Genomic DNA, 13,388 nt, shown 5'->3' with positions numbered 1-13,388 from the left:
GAGATGTGGCGGCCTTCAGCCTTGCGAGATAATCCACGACAGCTGCAACGCGAGACTCCAGTCGGAAAATATCCATGGCAACCTCGTCATTCACCGGAGAATTGACAGGGTCAAGGTTTGGCTCCAGTCGGCTGGTTTCTTCTTCAAAGTTTTGACAAAATTCTGCAAGGGTGATCACTAAGTCAAGGGGATAGTCGAATGGAAGAAGCCACAGTTGGAAATATTTGCCAAACATGGAGGTTTACCTTCGAGCATAAGAAACAGCTTCTTGGCAAAGCCACTCAGGAAGGCCTCCAGTTCAGTCTTCTTCTCAGTCAATTTGCTGACTTGGTCGGTCAAGGCAGCTTTGTCAGTTCTCAGTCGACTGACTTCTTTGTTGGCAATCCCAAGAGCAGTTTTCAGGTTGGTATTGTCTTGTTCGAGCTTGGTGACTGAAGCTAACTTCTCGTCAGCAAGCTTGATCTTCTCAGCTAGCTCAAGGTCTTTCTTCTGCTGGGCCTCCCTTACCTTACCTGCAAGACACAGCAAGATCAGATGTTGAAACAAGCAAGAGGAAAAGCAGTCGTCAAGGTCTCACCAAACATACCTTCAGTCTCCTCCTTTGCCTTTGTCAGCTTCTCCTGAACCAGCTTCAAGCTCAGCTCGACTTGAGTATGCTTCTGTTCCAGTTCTGAGTAGCGAGTCACAAGATCACAAGAGTTCTGCGAAGAACCAATCGACTAAATGTCAAAAATAATTCACTTCCGAGTGAAAAGGGAAAAACACACGTTTCTAAGACTACAGCCGAACACAAGCATTCGACCGTAGTCTCGGGGACTACACCCAGTGGGTGCACTCAGCGTGCCCCCACTAATCCTGTTGAAGACAAAGTCGACCAGTCGACCTCAAAAAAAAAAACAGTGTGCGAGACACATTCTCTAAGACTGTGATCAACTGCAAGCAGTCGACCACAGTCTCGGGGACTACACCCAGTGGGTGCACTCAGCGTGCCCCCACCGGTTTGCGAAATCCAGTCGACCAGTCGACTGACAAAAAGATTGACATCATAAAGCCTAAGGCCGACTGCCAGCAGTCGACCTTAGCCTTGGGGACTACACCCAGCGGGTGCACTCAGCGTGCCCCCGCTGACACGAAGTTTGACACACTCAGTGGGTGACTAATATAAATCCCGGAAAAGAAAAGTTTTTGGTAGCATATCCAACAGAGCAAGCAGCAGTCGACTGACCTGGACATTGCTTTGGAGGGCAGAGCTGGCGTCATAAGCTGCCTGGCTCGCATCCCGGATGATCTTCAGCTGCTCCATCATGAGTCCCGCCTGGCGTATTGCCTCCTTCGCTGCGCTAGCTTGGTCCTCTGGGACGTGGTGAGTCGTGAAGAGGGAGGGCGGCTGAGCACTCGTCAGTGGACTCGCGAAGGACACCGTGTGTCGAGTGGTGTTCCCTTCCTCCACAGTCAGAGTCTCAGGCGCCGTCGCTTCCTGAGGCACCTTGCTAGCGGGCGTTTTCCGACTCTTCCTGCGTGCCAGCAGTTCTTCATCCTCGTCGTCGTCAGGAAGATCGATAACAGTATGGGGCGGAACTGCGAAGAAGAATCAGGATCAGAAGTCGCGAGTTAATCGACTAAAAACGGTGTTAAGAATACAGTACCTGGGTTCGAAGTTGCCGCATCCTCCATCTCGTGGTCATCGGCCCGGGCCGAAGTCTCAGAGGTAGCAGCACTACAACTCCAAAGGATCAGTCGACTAACCTCAGCGTCGATCAAAGATAAAGTTCGCACAAGAATAAGAAAATATGAGCAACACAATTACCCTGAAATGGTGGGGATGGACACCTTCATCTTCGGCAGGAGCTTGGTCGGCTTCGATGAGGCCGCCCTGGGCTGCTTCGGCGCCTTTTCAGTCGGCGCCGGAGAGGTGGTCCGGGGGCGCTTGGTCGACTGGGTGGCGGTCGCAACCCCCTTACCACGTTCGGTCGAAGGGTCGTGGACAAGCTTCGACCGCCTTTCTGAGCGCGGTGGAACGACCTCCTCTTCCTCTTCTTCCTCGTCCTCGATGTCATCTTCATCACCTTCATCATCATCATCGTCGTCATCATCCCCTGCAGCATCCGAGTCCCATTCCTCCTCTTCCTGGCTCTCGCCCCCGCTCGCCTCGCCCCCCGCTCGCCCTCGCCTTCCTCAGTCGAAGCTTGTGCCCCATTGGGCATCGAGTACAGCTCGGTGAAGGCCTAGCAGTCGCCCAAACAAGGATCAGTCGACCAGTCGACAGGGTTAGCAGAAATGAATACGACAAGGACACAATGGAAAGCAGAGCAAGTGCACCTTGTTTGGGATGCTGTTGTGGTCGAGTGGAGGAATCCTTCTGGCTCCGCGCGGGTTGTCCCTGTTTCCGGTAACGGCTGCCATCCATCTTTCCAGAGTGACATCGTCGACTTCTTCTGGATGGACTCTAGTCTCGTCTTCGGGCCCACAGTACAACCACATGCAGTGGCTCCTGAACTGGAGAGGCTGGATGCGACGCTTGAGGAAAACCTCCAGGAGGTCCATGCCTGTCACACCGTCCCGAACCAGCTGCACCACACGCTCCATCAACATCTTCACGTCGGCTTTCTCCTCCGGAATCAGCTTCAGAGGGGAGGGCTTGTTCACTCGGTCCATGGTAAACGGAGGGAGTCCACTCGACTGCCCTGGCGTCGACTGGACCTGGCAGTAGAACCAAGTCGACTGCCAGCCTCTGACGGACTCGGGGAAGGACATGGGCGGGAAGGTGCTATTATTCCTCACCTGAATTCCCAAGCCCCCACACATTTGGACGACTTGGGTCTTCTCGTCACCTGGGCTCGCCTTCTTCACGGTCTGAGAGCGACACGTGAAGATACGTTTGAACAAGCCCCAGTGCGGTCGACAGCCCAGGAAACCCTCACACATGGACACGAATGCAGCGAGATAGGCAATGGAGTTTGGAGTAAAGTGATGGAGCTGCGCTCCAAAGAAATTCAAGAAACCACGGAAGAAAATGCTTGGTGGCAAGGAAAACCCCCGATCGACATGAGTGGCCAGAAGCACACACTCACCCTCTTCTGGCTGTGGCTGCCACTCCTTCCCCGGCAACCTCGCAGCTCCGTGAGGGATCAAGCCCTCATTGGCCATGTCGAGGAGGTCCTTCTCCGTGATGGTCGACTGGATCCAGTCGCCTTGGACCCAGCCTTTCGGCAGGCGGGATCTGGACGAGGATCCTCTGCGGCTGGTGGATCTCCCCTTCGCCTTCTCCGATGCCGACGCCTTCTTGGCACGCTCCAGCGCCGCCGTCTTCTCCTTGGCCATGGTCGCCGGTGAGATGCACGAAGGGAAGCGGTGCGGAGGCGAGAGCGGGCACGCTGAGCAGGGAGGAAGGGAGCAGAGGGAGAGAGGGAGAATGCTGAGGCGCAGCACAGAAATCCTCGCCGGGCACATTTATAAGGTCCCTTCCGAGTGGCTGACGTGTGGGCCCGGTCGATCTAATCATATCTGTGAGCAGTTATGAGGACTGGATACGTGGCGAAAAAGGCGGCGCGGAGATCGAGGCGTCTACGCCCCGTCCCATCCGAACGCCGTGGTCTGCCCCGCTCCGCGCGCGCCCCCAAATTTCGCACCCCGCAGAATCCGCGAACAACAAATCAGTCTGTCAGACGCGGTGATTCCGGCGATCCGTCGCTCGGAGATCGACGAAGCTCGAAAGATCACTCGACGCAAAAATAGAATGGATCGAGTCGACCGAAGACGAATTGCTCCCTGTCAACGAAGAGATTCTTTGATCCAGAACAGCGCACAACTAGAGCGCAAAGGTTAATCGGAAACGACATCAACTCCTTCTTCACTCAAAGCCTCAATCCATTCGGGGGCTAATGATGGGGTTATGTACCTAGGGTAGGGTCACGGACCTGTCCCAAGTAACTTACCCTAGGACATCCCTAGAAGAGGTTGCCTTCCAGTCGACCAACGAGGACTCACTCGACCAACGAGGACACACTCGACTGGCCTGAAGGACTCGACCACGAAGACTCACTCGACCACCAGGAGGTCAAGAGGCACTCTGCACCGCAACGGTCTGTAATTAAGTAGACTTTATGATAGTAAAGGCACTTTATGTGGGGCGTTACCAGTAACGCCCCAGACTTAACTCACCTTAAACCTTCTCCTACGTGGGCTGGCTGGGGTCCTGGCGCACTCTATATAAGCCACCCCCCTCCACAGGCAGAAGGGTTGGGCACCTTGTAATCTATACATTCATAATCCACTCGACCGCCTCTGGGCTCCGAGACGTAGGGCTGTTACTTCTTGCGAGAAGGGCCTGAACTCGTACATCCTTTGTGCTTACAACCTCTCCATAGCTAGGACCTTGCCTCTCTATACCTACCCCCACACTCTACTGTCAGGCTTAGAACCACGACAGAGCTCATCAAGGATTATGATATGAGATTGCATTATCATCCCGGGAAGGCTAACGTAGTAGCTGACGCATTGAGCCATAAAAGCCACGTCAATACCCTAATGACGGGAGATTTACCAAGGGAGTTAGCCGAAAATCTTCGTGAGCTTTGTTTGGAGATAGTTCCGAGAGGCTATGTAGCAGCATTAGAGATTCAGTCTACTTTGATGGATAAGATCAAAGAAGCCTAGAAGACCGACAAGGAGATTGCTTCTATAAAGGAGAAAATGAGCAAAGGAAAAGCTAAAGAATTTCGTGAGGATGAGCACGATACACTGTGGTTTGAAGACCGTGTTTATGTGCCCAATAACCCGGAGATCAGGAAGTTGATACTGCAAGAGGCCCATGATTCACCATATTCGATTCACCCAGGAAATACCAAGATGTATTTGGATTCGAAGGATACTTTCTGGTGGACCGGAATCAAGAAGGATATTGCGGAGTATGTAGCAGTTTGTGATGTATGTCAGAGAGTAAAGGCAGAGCATCAGAAGCCAGCAGGACTGTTACAGCCATTGCCAATACCCAAATGGAAGTGGGATAAGATAGGCATGGATTTTATTACGGGTTTACCCAGAACTCGTCCAGGCTATGAATCGATTTGGGTAGTAGTCGATCATTTGACAAAGGTAGCTCATTTCATCCCAGTGAAGACTTCCTACACCAGTGCTAAGCTGGCAAAGATATACATGACCGGGATTGTATGTCTGCATGGAGTTTCAAGGAGCATTGTATCAGATAGAGGAACCCAATTTACCTCAAAATTCTGGAATCAGTTGCACGAAACTTTGGGTACCAGGCTAGAGTTCAGTACAGCTTTCCATCCACAGACAGATGGACAGGCCGAGAGAGTCAATCAGATTTTGGAGGACATGCTGAGAGCTTGTGCGCTAGATTATGGATCTAGTTGAGACGACAATTTACCATATGCAGAGTTCTCTTACAACAATAGTTATCAATCCAGTTTGAAGATGGCCCCTTTCGAAGCCTTGTACGGAAGGAGGTGCAGGACCCCATTGTCATGGGATGAAGTTGGAGACCGCCAGTTGTTTGGACCGGATCTGATTAAGGAATCTGAACAGAAGGTGAAATTGATTCGCGATAGTTTCAAGGTAGCCCAGTCCAGGCAGAAGAGCTACGCAGATTCGAAACGCAAGGAGATAGTTTACAAAGTCGGAGACCGAGTTTATCTTCGAGTATCTCCACTTCGAGGAGTTAAGCGCTTTGGAGATAAGGGAAAGTTAGCGCCATGTTTTGTAGGACCATACAAAGTTTTGGAGCGTATGGGAGAAGTAGCTTATAAGTTGGAATTGTCCGAAGGATTGTCAGGAGTTCATGACGTGTTACACGTTTCCCAGTTGAAGAAGTGCCACGCAGAGATGGCTGATATACCGGTGAGAGATACAGTGCCGCTAGAAGCGATTCAGTTGGACAGTGATTTGACCTAGGAGGTGAAACCGGTTAAGATTCTTGAGTATGCCAGCCGAGTCATCCGCAGCAAAGTTATCAAGTTTTGCAAAGTTCAGTGGAGCCACCACACGGAGGATGAAGCCACCTGGGAGTGAGAGGAAGATCTGCTGAAGGACCACCCTCACCTATTTTCTAGCCAACCCGAATCTCGAGGGCGAGATTCATCTTAAGGGGGTAGGTTTGTAACATCCCAAATTTCCAATTTGGAATGTTATACACTAGATCATCAATGCATATCATATTTTATTGCTTTTGGTTGATCCTAGAAATTTCACGCAACTCAAGGACCCTCGGAGAGAGTTGGGGATTTCGTTATTTTCATATTTGAGTTTTCTCAAATTTTGAAAATAGGATCATTTGATTTTATTTATTTTATCTTCAATCATTTCTATTATAAAAATATAAGAGAGGGAATAAAATGATTTTCCCAAAATAAAGAAATATTGAGAATTTAATAAAAAAATCAAAGAAGATTTTATTCTGGAGTTTTTCGTGGTTTTATTTGAATTTAGAAAAAAATTGCACATTTTCAAAAATTGCATTTAGGGCCAAGAAAATGTTCATCCTGTTCTAAATATTTTATTTAGACGGTGAAAATTTGTTTTGGCATTTTTAGATTTTTATTTATTTTTTTAAAAAAAATTAGTCCGGCGGAAATTATTTAAAAAAACCCGCGCCCAACTGGGCCAAAGGCCCAGCCGAGCCAGGCCGGCCCGCCAGGAGCCGCCGCCTCCTGCGCCGTGCTGCCGTCGGACTTGGGAGTCCGAGCCAGGGACGCCGCCGCCGACCCCCTCCCCAAGCCAGGCCGCCGCCCCGTCCCCCCTATAAATAGCCACCCGGGGCCCGCCCTGGAGCCCCGAGCCGAGCCGCGCCGCCCCGCCCACGCAGCCCCGCCGCCGCCGCCTTGCGACGCCGCCATCGCCAGGAACCGCCGCCCCGCCCACGCAGCCTCGCCGCCCGCCTCGCCGGAGTCCGAGCCGAGGTAGCCACCGCCGCCCGGTTTTATGAGAAAAACCGTTTCGGTTTTTTTAGAAAACCCTAGTTTTCGTTTTTTAAATAGATCGATTTTTTCCGGTTTATTTATTTAGCGAGCGTTCGCTCGTTCGTTCGTTTTAACGAACACGTTCATCGTTAAGTTCCAGAAAACGAACGTTCGTTCGTTATTCTGTTCGTCGTTTTTCTTTTTCTTGGATTATTCCGTGATTTTTCTGGTTGTGATTTCTGATCCGATTTTCGTTCTAGTTTAACTTTTCACTCGTTTATCGGAATCAGGCGATTTAAGCGCCTGGAGTTTCGTCTCGAAACCCTCTTTCCGTTTAACCAACTCAAACAAGTTTTTGCCTCAGTAAAATTTGACCTAGATTCAGATTAGTAAACGGAGTTTGTTTCTTTTGTCGTTTGTCTTTCGTTCCTTCGTTCGATTTGATTCTTTTTGCCAACCGGAGTAATTAAGTTGAAATATCTGGTTAGATCTCTTATTTGAATTTTACTTGTGCATTAGATGAGTACTTATTGTATGCTTGTTTGTTTGCGATAGAGTACCCGGATTGAGCCGCTTGCTACTTCGAATCCCTAGGTTTCACGGATCATCAGCAAGGCAAGTAACACTTTGATCATACTTCCTATTACTCAGTTTTTATTGCATTAGATCAATACTCACACATTGCATGATTAGGATCTAAATAAATTATGGGTTTTGGGAAGTAGATGAGGTAGTACCTATTACATGTTTTATTATCAAACCTTTGGGAGTTACTTCTACGTTTGCTTAATGCCATGCTATGCTAGTAGATGTGGATTGGGTGAGTGTATCCATGACAAATGTGAGAGTGTTAAATTAATGGTTTATCTAAGGTGGCAACTTAAACACACATCTGTGTGGATTGAGGCATCTGGGTATTCCAGCGATTGCCTGTTTTTCTTTTGGACCGCCACCCAGGCTTAAAGGGATCATGAGATTATTCATACTAGAAACTTCCATGTGCAGCCACAAGCTACTATGAGCTCTAGCATAGTTGACTAAGTTGTGCGAACTCTTACAGTGGTAGACTAGCAGATGTAGGGGATGTAGGTGGTACGGTCTACCCGTTCATAAGGTGCAAGCGCTTCTGAAATACTATGTCTCGGTCATCCGTTTCTCAAACACCATGTAGTGCGAGAATCCCAACGGAGGAGATCGAGTCTTGTGGGGAAAAGTGCGCAAACCTCTGCAGAGTGTATAAACTAATCATGATTAGCCGTGTCCCCGATTATGGACGTCTTGAGTGTCTAGTACTTGGATTATCATGTGAATCTCATCATGTTACTCTAATTAATTTTGTTGGGTTAATGCTGATGCTTAATTGGGATTGAGAGGGTGTCTACACTCCCAATGTTTAACAACTACCATGATAGTTAAATAAAATTTATTCCTTTGAAGTAGGGAAAAATTGGCTTTACGCAAAACTGTAACCATAGAGCTTTGCACCAGCCAAATATGCATGTAGTATAATCTTATTCTTCCATCATTCTCTATGTGTTACTTTGCCAGTATATTCCATGTGCTGACCCGTTTTCGGGCTGCAACGTTCATGTTGCAGACTTTTTAGACGACGAGTAAGACGACTTTTAGGTCGTGGTTCTATACTCAGTGATGCCGTTGGAGTTGATGGACTCACTTATCTTCCAAGTCTTCCGCTGTTATCGTTATTAGATGGTCTTAAGCCATATTTATTGTAATAGTTCTCTTGTGAGACACTCGATGTAATAAGTGTATGATTGCTACTTTGTTATAAATCCTTCAAGTACTGTGTGGTGTCAGCATTACTGATCCAGGGATGACATCGAAGTACAGAGATCAGACTAGTTAAGGTCTGATCGCTACACCAAGACACACGAGCACATTGTTCGCTTCGTAGGACAACGCTACCGAGACAAACCTTATAACGAAAAATCCAAACCCGAGGAATCAGATCACCACCTCTCAACGATAGGAAGCAACCATTGGCACGATGCCGAGGTGGGAAGACCTTATTCTACCCTGGCGACGATACCATCATCTCTTGTGACCGCCGAGCGAAGGCAAAACATAACTTTGTTCCTAACCCTACCACCACCAAGGCCACCACCGAACCGAAAGTTCAGCGTCCTCGCCCCTTCCCGATGTCAGTGCCTAAGGCGGAGGGAAAAAGGGGCCGCAACCTCGTCGGTAAAGCGAGTAGATAAGCCACCATCATTGGTCGCCTAGGTCACCAGGACAAGGAAGGGGACGAAAACGATTCATCAACTATTGAGGCAAGATTAGATGATTAACTCGCTTTATATTGTGAGACGAGAAAGTACTTACATAGATATTGCTCAGGATGCGAACAGAAAGAAAAAAAGGTGACACTCAAAACATGCGAGTACCCTAAAGAAGACGTCGACATTAAAGTGAACCACACACTTTTAAAGGTAAACCACACTCATATAGTAGCACGTACTACTTTCACACGTATTATCTCCAAGTTTTGGTCGTTCTTCACTGGATGAGGTTGGTAATAGCCGTACAGACAACCGCTATCTGCACCGCGTAGGAGCTGTGCTGCGCGACCGGCGACGGGACACCGGCCTGAGCGAAGGCGTCTTCGCACTGGTGCGCCAAGGACGCGGCTTCCCCGGCCTTCTCCTTCCCGGCGGCGTAGTCGCGGTTGTTGATGTCGTCCTGTGCTTCGGCGAAGGCGAACCCCATGCTGTCGTACAGCTCCTGGCACTGCGCCAGCGCCCCCTGCGCCCTGGCGTCCGTGCCGTGCTTGCCAGCAGGTCCTTGATGTCGGAGACCGCGTTGTCGGCGTCGACGACGCCGGTGAGAGCTGCCACCTTGGCCAGGCCCCAGGTGTCCGCGCTGGGGCTGTCGTGGTGCTTGCCCAGCTCCGACACGCAGAAGTCGTAGTCCACGCGCCCGTCGCTGCCGGCCGCCGCCTTGCACGTCGTCACCACCGTTGCGTCGGCGACCCCGCTCGCCAGCGCGAGGACGGCGGTGAGCGCTGCAGCCGCGAGAAGACGAGCCGTAGATGGCTTCATGCTTCTTGTTGCTTTTGTTTCGAAAGGAAGCGACTAATTAAGTTCGTAGACGCCTCGTGTTTGCTCGGACGGAATTGATATGAGCTAGGAGTAGGACTGACGGACTGAATCTTGTTGCCTTTATAGGCGCGGCTAGCAGAAATGCTGAATAGTACTGCTGATTGATTAATGGGCCTCAGTTGTTAGACCCAGGCCTATTTGGACCAGCTGCGGTAGAAAAAGGTTCGTGCTAAGATTGGGCTGCAAAACGCTAAAACCATTTGGGATTTGAGAGCATGGGAACGGGAGCGCCTATATGGCGACCTACGCGCTGCGGAAGAACCGAGCGTACACCCCCGCTCCAACCCCCCCCCCCCCCCCTTTCGCGCACTGCTGGGCCGGGCCATGTGCGGGCCGGGACGCCGCCTTGTTTTTTTCTTTTTTTTCTTTTTTAAGTAATTCGGGATATCAAAAAGTTTTAAAATTTCAGGAAAAGTTGCTAATTTTAATAAAAAATATCAAGATTTCAAAATGTATTCATGATTAGAGAATAATGCTCAGGAATTCAAAAACTGTTCACGAATTTGTAAAAGATGTCCACAAACTCAAAAAATATTCACGATTCAAAAACACTTTGCTAATTCGAAAAAAATTCACGAATTTGAGAAAAATGTTGGCTAATTCGAAAAAAATCGTCAATTTGAAAAAAAAGTTCGCGATTCAAGAAAATGTTCACTAATTCGAAAAACGTTCACAAATTTTAAAATAAATGTTCACGACTCAAAAAAATATTCGCTAACTCGAAAAATGTTCACGAATTTGAAAAAAAAGTTAATGATTCGAAAAAAAATACACTAATTCAAAACATGTTCACAAATTTGGAAACAAATGCACAAGATTTTGAAAATTTAATCTATAATTTTAAAATGTTCATTATTTAGAAAAAAAATCATGAATTCAAAAACATGTTCATGAATTCAAAAACATGTTCATGACTTAAGAGAATGTACACAAATTTCTAAAAAAAATTCAAAAATTTAAGGAAATGTTCCCAATTTCGAAAAAATGTTCGTGAGTTATAAAAAGTGTTCACGGTTACAAAAAAATGTTCATGATTTTGGGGAATGTACACGAATTAGTACAAATAAAACCACAGTTTTGAAAAAATGTTCATCATTCCAAAAAAAAAAGTTAACGACTTAAAAAATAAATCATAAATTAATAGATTTTTGGAAATTGGAAAAAAAGATTAAAAGTGAAAACATATAAGTAAAGGAAAAACAAAAGAAAACAAAAAGGAAAAAGGAAAAACAAAAACGAAAAACCTGGGTCAGGCAAGGTTCTAGAACCTTCACAAAACTGGTGGGGGGTAAAACTCCGAAATGGGCCGGCCCATGTTAAGAGCGCATGGGAACGCAAGGGAGAAATTCTAAATGCTATTTGGCGCCTTCAGCGCCGTTTTCTGCGGTTTCCGCAAACGGGCGCACACCTCCACTTTGCGATGGGCCGGCCCATTATTTTTTGTCTGTTTCTAAACTGCAAAAAGCGCGTCCACAAAACCGATGCGAGTTGTGATTCAAACACGCGACGCACGAGACGAGAGTAAAACGGGATAATCACCAGGACACCTCGCCTATTGTGATCACATAAATGTTTTCTCTTCTTCTAAAAAAACATAAATGTTTTTTCTTCTTTTGTCCTTTCACTAGCAAACATGCCCGTGCGTTGCAACGGAAGAAAAAATCACTCCTCATACACACACTCAACGATATAAGCAAATCCCTTGAAAAACTTTCATGGATGTAATACAAAAAACAACATGATAAGCAGAGTTGTAAAGGTGGGATGATTTTTAAAGTGTACTGAAGTTGTGTGCAATTTATTAGACAACATAATTATCTACCTAGCACAAATGCTAGTGCTCCACAACGGAAGAAACAAACTCACGCACACCCATAGTGAGTCATCTGTGTTGTCACTTCTCTTCGTCACCATCTTCCACTTGCAAATAAATTCATAACTTGGAAGTGATTGAGTCACCTATAATAGTAGAAAGTAGAATAGCATATACCTATTGTCAGCTCTCACGTACATCACATGAGATTCAACAAAAACAACATCATCAGAAGATTCAAAAGTAACATAGTCACTTTTGACAATCTCCTCCACGAGTCTGTTTTTGATGTATTAGTGTGACCCCATATATTCCTAGGTAGAGGCACAATGAAATTTTATTATGCACGCACAACCGTTGATATATTTAATCGGTCCACAACGGAATTTATTTTGTGTTGTTAATTCCTTAATAGTGAAATTTTTTATTTCTTATTCTAGTTCCTAGTGAATTTTATTTTCTTTTTAATTCCTTCCTTTCATGCTTCACATAATTAGCAAAATTTATTCTTTCTTTTATTCTTTCCTTCTGAAATTTATTTCTTCTTTTAATTCCTTTGTTCATGTCTGGTATATAATAGGGAAAATTATTTATTCCTTCTTTAATTCTTTCCATTAATTCCTTCCCTTCCTGCCTTATCATAAAGGATGGAATTTTTTCATCTTTTTATTATTTCCTTTAATTCCTTCACTTTTTGCCTCATAATAAGGATGCAATTCATTCCTTTTTCTTTTCTTTCCTTCCATGCTCATAACAGCAGAAGTTACTCCTCCATTAATTCGTTTCCTTAATTGAACTTTTTTAACAAAATTTGTTTAACTCATATAAAAGATATCTTCCTCATCTTTCTTCAACAACATAATAGGCAGGTGGAGTGGTTAGTGCGGGCAGACTATGTCCTTGTGAGCTGGGTTTGATTACCATGTGGAGCACTTTATTTTTTGCGTGTTGGCGAAGCCCATATGAAAAAAAAGAACGACGTACGAAAAAACAGGTGAGGCACAAAACAATTGATTGGACAAAAAAAGATGGAGAAACAATCCTCCCTTTAATATTAGGTAGAGATTAGGTAGAGATAGAGATAGAGATTTGTTTCTTTTCTTTTGACTTTTTTCTCTGTCGCTTTTTTTCAAATTTGTGCACATTTTTCAATATTGATGAACATTTTCAAATTTGTTAACTTTTTTTCCAAACCGATGATTTTTTAATTGGTGAACTTTTTCTTAAAATCGATGAACTTATCTAAATTTGTGGAATTTTTCAATTTTGTGAACTTTCTCTCAAAATCGGTGAACTATTTTCGGTTTGTCAACTTTTTTTTCAAAACTGATGAACCTTTTTTCAAATTTGATGAACATTTTCCAAATTTGTGAACTATTTTTCAAAATCAAGGATTTTTTTTTCAAATTTCTTGGTTTTTGTTAAAAAAAATGATGAACATTTTTCAATTTTTATTTATTTTTTTTCCAAGTCTATGAATTATGTTTCAAAATTGATGAAGATTTTTCAAATTTGTAAACTTTTTAAAAGTTGATGATT

General features: G+C 45.8%; 1 long non-coding RNA gene and 1 pseudogene across 1 annotated transcript; both read right to left on the bottom strand.

Annotated features, from left to right (window-relative positions):
• Positions 1-456: 456 nt before the first annotated feature.
• On the bottom strand, positions 457-1,285 carry LOC123130866 (uncharacterized). The gene is made up of 3 exons (XR_006464029.1): positions 1,226-1,285; positions 587-701; positions 457-512 (listed from the first exon to the last, which is right to left on the bottom strand). It is a non-coding gene; the product is annotated as an uncharacterized lncRNA (long non-coding RNA).
• Positions 1,286-9,214: 7,929 nt separating this feature from the next.
• Positions 9,215-10,051, bottom strand: LOC123130864 (pectinesterase inhibitor 8-like; annotated as a pseudogene).
• Positions 10,052-13,388: the final 3,337 nt, after the last annotated feature.

Source organism: Triticum aestivum, chromosome 6A (genome assembly GCF_018294505.1).
Source record: "Triticum aestivum cultivar Chinese Spring chromosome 6A, IWGSC CS RefSeq v2.1, whole genome shotgun sequence".
In the NCBI taxonomy this organism is placed as follows: domain Eukaryota; kingdom Viridiplantae; phylum Streptophyta; class Magnoliopsida; order Poales; family Poaceae; genus Triticum; species Triticum aestivum.
This window is presented reverse-complemented; position numbering and strand designations above follow the sequence as displayed.